The sequence below is a fragment of the Berghia stephanieae genome, chromosome 1, assembly GCF_034508935.2.
Source record: "Berghia stephanieae isolate SIO BIC M18660-M18661 chromosome 1, UCSD_Bste_1.3, whole genome shotgun sequence".
NCBI classification, from domain to species: domain Eukaryota; kingdom Metazoa; phylum Mollusca; class Gastropoda; order Nudibranchia; family Aeolidiidae; genus Berghia; species Berghia stephanieae.
In genome coordinates this window covers 49502371-49509645 of record NC_088360.1, presented here as the reverse complement: position 1 = coordinate 49509645, position 7275 = coordinate 49502371, and the positions used below count along the sequence as shown (strand labels likewise).

At 37.2% G+C, this 7275-nt stretch overlaps 1 protein-coding gene across 3 annotated transcripts in view; it reads right to left on the bottom strand.

Moving 5' to 3' along the window:
• LOC144976894 (uncharacterized) overlaps positions 1–7008 on the bottom strand; it is an 83820-nt gene extending 76812 nt beyond the window's left edge. For 2 of the 3 annotated variants that reach the window (XM_078921455.1, XM_078921460.1), the window contains exon 1: positions 6625–6966. The gene's annotated coding sequence lies outside the window, so the exon portion shown is untranslated. Of the gene's footprint in view, positions 1–6624 lie in introns of all 3 variants that reach the window. The other variant, XM_078921471.1, reaches the window with a different exon arrangement.
• Between the last annotated feature and the right edge of the window lie 267 nt (positions 7009–7275).

Here is a 7275-nt window from a genome sequence, read left to right as displayed (position 1 = left end):
AGATGATGATGATGATGATGATGATGATGAAGATGATGATGATGATGATGATGATGATGATGATTAATAGGTTGAAGATGATGATTATGATGGATTCCAAAATTTTATGATGAATAGAAACATCTTTGAGTGCAGCAAATGAATGAATTTTTAAAATGAGAGGTGTGTCATATCTATGTACGGCCGCAAACAAAGATAATTAACTCAAGTGAAAATGAGAATCTGACTATCTGTTGTGATGAATATATAACATGCAGTTTAAAATAACAGTGCGCTGTTTAATTCTCTAATAACTTTTCTTTATCACAAGGAATTGTGTGAAATTTGTACTAAAGCTTCCAAAATAGCGATATCGTATGACTCTGTGTAAAAAAAAAAAAGCAAAAACAAAACAAAACAAAAAAACAAAAAAAAACCAACAAAAAACAAACACATAAATAAAACAATAAATAAACAAACATTAATAATCTCTTCTCCATAACAGCAGTCATAATACATAAGACAGGCGGTTGTATTTCTCACAATAAGCTGCACCATTGAGAAGTCCATAGGTTCGCAGAGATGTTTAGTCATCTTATATTATAGCCAGCTAATCTTTTATAACCATTATAAGGAATTAAATTGAAACAAATCTTGTGAGTTTAAGTTATTCTAAAATTTTCTAAAACACGAAGAATGAAAGCCAAGTTACACTACGTGTAAAAAAGAACTTTGGAACAGGAATTTGATGTCTTAGTAACTTTTGAGGTAATTTGCAACATACGTAAGAGACATTGCTATTTACAGATCTATCTCAACTATACACAAACCATACTGTGTTTACATGTAATAATATGTAACAGTAATCATGGGGTATCGTTTTACGTATAGTCGGGAGATAATTAGACATGGAACAGACTGTAAAATTGATCGAATAATGTTTGTGTTCGTACCTTTGAATTTGCAAACTCAAACCAATAACCAAATAACCATCGTTATTGTCCTGCTGATTGTGACGTAAAAGAATTCCCTCTTTTATCTTCAAGGACTGGCTTTGCAGACGGCAGTTTTATTGTGTTTTTAATAGTATGGGCACCTATCATTTTATATTTGATGCCGCGCGGGGGGAGGGGGGGGGGTGAAGAGAGATTTTTAAAAATAAAGGTTTAAAATACACTTTCGGCTTTTTCAAGCCAATTACACTCGCACTAAATGCCGGTTCTTATCTTTGTTTGCGTTGATGTTGTTTGTTTAACTGACTTGGTTCAATTGGAGAGTTTGCTTGCCACAATTATTCGAAAAAATCTTTGAGCGTTCGTATGTGTGGGGCCCCGGAGCTAGTTTGCCCAAATCACTGTTCGAGCAAAGCGCAAACCGCAAACGAATAACACGACCCCAGAGATAACACATTATCTTTGTCAGAATGAATTATGGAAAGGAAAGGTGGTAGTGAGGTTATACTAAGCTGTTGCGTAATAAATATTTCTTTCTCACACGTTTCTACGTTGCACTCTAAACTTGTTTTGTTTAAAAGCTTTGGAATATTTTGTAAGTTCTCCGCTGTACTCGAATACGCTTTTAAAGTTTGGCCATTAAAAAAAAAACATTTAACGACGAATTAAGATATTCCCAACTTCTCAAAAATTCAAGAAGTCAGAAAATTTAAAACGTTTAATAAGGAGTCTTAATTTATCAGTATATGGGGTAAAATAGTTATGGGCAAACGTCATGTCTGTGTACAGCAGTCAATGGAGTCCTGGCGTGATTCAAATGAGGGAGTTACACGCAAGGCACGATCGAACTAGATCGGAAGTTATGGGAATGTTTTGTTTATTTCTTTTCATGGTCATATCAGCACCAGTAAAAAGAAAGAAAATGGGACAGTCAAAAAAAGTCTAAAATTATAATTAAATCATCAAAGAAAAAGTAGGTTAAAATGGAATTGGTCCAAATAGGGAAAAAGTGTGGATTACAAGAGTACACTATCAGTGTTCTTAGCTTGAGATCAACAGTGTTATCTAAGAGGAACACTCAAATGTTTACAAGATATTATGTTCAATACAAAAAATAATATGATAATCAGTATATAACTTACAAGGGAATAATATCACCTCCAAAAACTAACACTATACATTTGACTGTTTCCACCTATCAGCCAAGAGGACTCGTGCAAGGGTCAGGACAAAACGAAATGATCTCATTCCAAAGACAGAAAGCGGCTCAGAAAACAGAAATAAGGGGATAGAAGACACGGCAAATGACCTCCTGCTCAAAAATTTGCGGCCAAAAACTTGTCTTTTGACGTCATTTTTTTGTCAGTATTAATCTACAGATAGAATGCGCTTGGCTAAGAAGCTCACAACATTGCCATCCGGAAGTATAATGGACCAACACACAAAACTTTGTATAACCATGATCATTTATAGTCAGGTTAATACAGTTTAATGAGAAGTACTCATAAACGTGGATGGCAAAAAACAATAACAAAGACCTGCGTGTCGTCATCTTCTTTCTATCAATAAGTTAACGACGGCTACGATCAGTGCGTGTAAAGTGGAATTGGTATGAAACAAGAATGAATACTATAACATCATTAAAAGTTATTACTAATTTTGTTGTGTTTTTGCAGTTGTTTGTTATATTAATTCTTTATCATAAGTATTTTTTCATTCTTTTTCCCCTACCAACGATTATGATTTTTGAGCTTAGATTCATTGCCAGATGTGCAATTATGTGGTCTTGTGGTAGGGCACTGGTCTTTAGATTGAAAGAGCCTGGCTTCGAGTCTTGCTCTGAGTGGCATGGAGCTGAGTCCTGGAGAAGGTTCTTAAACTCACAATCTTTCCCCGTATTCAGGTGCAAAATGAGTACCAGGCTGTTATCAGCGTTATCTCTGTCGGAAAAACATTGTAATGTCGCCTAGCCAGCGTCATGTCTCGTCCTACAAGTTGCGTGTTGTTGTTGGCTAAGGACCCCTTGTAAAGCGCTTTGAGCACGTTTAGTGGATATTGCTCTTTATAAATTCTATAACATAAATGTTGAAGTTATCATATAATAAACAATAATACCAGACTGCGGTGGCAGGTCTCATGTATTGAAGCTATCAGTCACTTTCATTTAATTCTGCCGTCCCTTGAAAATAAATCACATTAATATTTTTGGCCAGAACACTCGTCCTTCAAATAATGACCGATCAAAATGACCCTCATCTTCTAAAAAGAAAAACAAACCCTCAAACATGTGACTTAATGACAAGATGAAGGTCATTTGAGAGTATCGATATTTATTGATATGCGGCTATGTGGTCTTGTGGTATAACGCTCGCTTTCGGACAGGAAGGTCCTGGGTTCGAACCTCTCTCGATGTATAGTTGAGTCCTTGGACAAGGCTCTTTACTCACATTCTCTCGCCGTATTTAGTGTAAAATGAGTACCTGGCCTTTAACAGCGCTGTCTCTGTCCGAAAAGAAAATTGCTATATCGCCTATCAGGCGTCATGTCCCGTCCTAAATGTTAAGTGTTGCTGTTGGCCAGGGACTCCTTGTAAAGCGCGTTGAGCACGTTTAGTGGATACCGCGCTATATAAAAGCTAAATTTTTATTTTTTTAAAGGACTAGTAAAGGCCACATTCTTTATAATGAGATTATTTTTAGAGTACGACTGATTTTGCTGGTTGTTAAGCTAAATTCCATCGTTTCTTGGAACAGCGGTAGAACTTGAACATGAAAACTTGATTTTGACATTTATTAAGAAAAACAAATGGCACCAAGACAATACTTACTTACTTACCCGGGTTCCATCTCTTTCCAGAGGTCGGATGTCATGGCTTTCCATCCTTCACGGTCCATTGCAGCCTCGTTACAGTCTGCCATGCGCCGTCCTGTAGCTTCCTTGATGCCATCTGTCCAGGATTTCCTTTGTCTTCCTCTGCCTCTCTTTCCTTCAATTCTTCCCTCCATTATCCTTTTTTCGAGACTATCATGTCTTCGCATATGTCCAAAATATGACAGCTTTTTGTGCTTCACAGTCAAAAGAAGTTCTTTTTGTTTTTGGCCCATTAGGTCGAGGACTTCGATGTTTGTTTTTCTTGCTGTCCAAGGTATTTTCAGTATTCTCCTGTACGTCCACATCTCAAAAGCTTCAATACGTTGTTCTGTCTGTGCGGTTAGTGTCCACGTTTCACAACCATAAAAGAAAATGGACCACACATAGCATTTGGTGCATCTCATTCGTGTTCTGATGGAGATATTTATGTTGTTGAGGATTGCCTTTAGTTTCATGAACGCATTTTTGGCCAGCATTATTCGTCTCCTGATCTCTTTGTCAGACTTTGCATCGGATGTTACCAACTGCCCCAAGTACGTGAACTCCTTTACTTGTTCCACTGGACACTCTTCTATTTCTATATCTATGTCTATGGGCTCTTTCTTTTTTGTTATCACCATTGTTTTTGTCTTCTTCGCATTCATGAACAGCCCCTTTTCTTTACTCTCTTCGTTCACTTTTGAAATTAGCTTCTGTAGGTCTTCCTTACTTTCCGCCAACAGGACAGTATCGTCAGCGTAACGTAAATTGTTGATGTTGTGGCCACCAACCTTCAACCCTTGTGCTGTTTCTACTTGCCGAAATATAGACTCTGTGTATAAATTAAACAAGCAAGGAGACATAACACATCCCTGGCGCACTCCTTTCTTGATTTCAATTGCATCTGTTGTATCTGCCTGCACTTTTATCTGAGCCTTTTGCTGCCAGTACAGATTAGCGATTAGAGCCACATCATTCTCTTCCACACCTATTGCCACAAGGTCCTGGATAAGTTTCTGATGACTAACAGAATCAAATGCCTTTGAGTAGTCGATAAAACAGGCATATATGTCTTTTTGGACCTCTAAGTATTTTTCTGACAGGATTTTTAAGTCGAAAATTGCCTCCCTGGTGCCACTGTTCTTTTTGAATCCAGTTTGCTGTTCTGAAATCTCACGATCTACTTTTGACGAGATTCTTTTCAGGATTATTGTCAGGAGGAGTTTCAGTAGATGGCACATAAGACTGATTGTTCTGTAGTCCGAACACTCAATTGCACCCGCTTTCTTGGGTAGCAGTATGAAGATAGAAGTGCGAAGGTCTTCTGGGATGTGCGTTGACTCGTATATTTCATTCATAAGGTCCGTTATCACATCAACACCAAATTCACCCAGTGCTTGCAGCATTTCTGTTGACACCCCATCTATTCCATTTGCCTTCCCTGTTTTCATGCAGTATAGGGCTTTCTCTACTTCTGATCTTAGGATTGTGGGTCCCCGTAGAAAGGACTGTATATGGTTGTCACCTCTGTCCGCATTGAATAGCTCCTCCACGTATTCTTTCCATCTATTGGCAATTTCTTCCACCTCAAAGAGGAGTCTACCTGATTTATCTTTGATGCAACCGCCAGATTGAGCGTTTTTATATGTGAATTTCTTGATTTCAGCAAACATTGGTCCAGGGTTTCTCTCATGTGATAGCTTCTCAATACGGTGGCACTTTTCATCAAGCCAGTCTTCTTTAGCCTGGATACACTTTTTCTTTACTGATTTGTCCAGTTCATTGTACCTAGGGGTGCCCTTTGAATGTTTCCATTCTCTCATAAGATTCAAAATCTCATTCGTCATCCATTCTTTCTTTGCCTCTTTAGATTTTTTGTTTAGCATTTTCTCGTTTGTAGTTGTTATTGCACCTTTAAGAGAGGACCATTGTTTATCAATTCTACTCTTATACGTTTCTTCTGTTTCTTTATTTGTGTCTTCTTGTTCTTCCATAAGACAAAAATACGTATTTTCTACTTCTACAGCATATTTCGCTCTTAGCTCCTCGTTTCTAAGTTCAGCTAGGTCGTACTTTATGTGTACGTCCCTTTTCTGTTTGGGAATTTTTAATTTAACTATTATTTTCACCATGATAAAAGTTAAATTAAAAATTCCCAAACAGAAAAGGGACCAAGACAATAAAGCTGTTCAAAACACGACTTGGTGTTGCTTTGGTGTGTAATTTATAGAATATATCTTTATAAATAATATAACAACCGAAATATTTTAAAAAGAGAATTCACTGTCAAATCAACAACATCATATCTTGCTCAGAGCGTTAGTTTCTGTAAATGAAAACATTAAGAAATATGTATTATGTTGTAATGTCTACATTGCACACGTGACTTGCTGACTCAAAGCTGAATCATGTCGAACGGACTAGGTGATGGATATTGAATGCATAGCCCCAAATATGAAACTTGAAGTTAATTTCTATTCGTCGTGATGGAAAATAAATACAATTTCTTACATTTAAAAAAACACAAAAAGCAACAACAACAACAACAAAAAATCCAACAAAAGTTCGCATTTCATTGTATTATAACTATGATTTTACTTTAACGGGTTTGATTCGACGCGACATGATACTGTTTAAAGACAATAGGCTACATGTGCAACGTTGTCTAGTTGTCTTGATCCGTGTTGTGAATATTAACTTGATTAAGTTATAGTCCGTCTATATGAATCCTACTGAAATAGCGGAAATAATTGCCGTATTGCTAAACAAGAAGCAAAATAAGCAATAAAACAAGTATAATGCCAGACAAAAAGTGTTCACATAAAAAATACATATTACTCACCAGGAAAAGTGTATGAGAAGATAAGATAATACAAAAGAGCAGTTGAGCCCTCTTATTGTTCCAAGACACAGAAAATGTATTTTTCCAGCTTCAGTTTCTTGAAAATCGAAGTAAAACACATCTATTTAAGCATTTTCCTAGTATCACGCCTACTAAATTCTACTTCCTTTAAGACAACAATTTCCATTCCAAGAATATTGTATGTTTATTTTCATCTACTATGCAAACTGTAACCCACCACTTGAACTGCTATCATGTACGACCACGCGGAAACTGATAGTCTTCCTTGCTACGATGGCGTTGTTAATTCGGCACCAATCTAAACCATTCGGGCAGAACAAACGATTGAGAAATCTATACCCGATCAATGCATTCGACACGAGTGCGCGCCCCTTGTTGGCCAGCCAGCCTATTGGCGTGAACGCCATCATTATCGTCATCGTTTATAGTCGTCGTCGTCGTCGTCATCGTCGTCGCTGTCGTCGTCATCATTGTCTCGTCACTCTGAACTCAAGTACTACTCTGCCGTACTCTGGAAAAACACATATTTTAAAATTTGGCCAGAAAACTCGTCCTTCAAATATCGATCGATTTAATTGACTCTCATCTTGGCAAAAACTCTCAAATCCAGGATTTCGCGAAGTCCCGGGT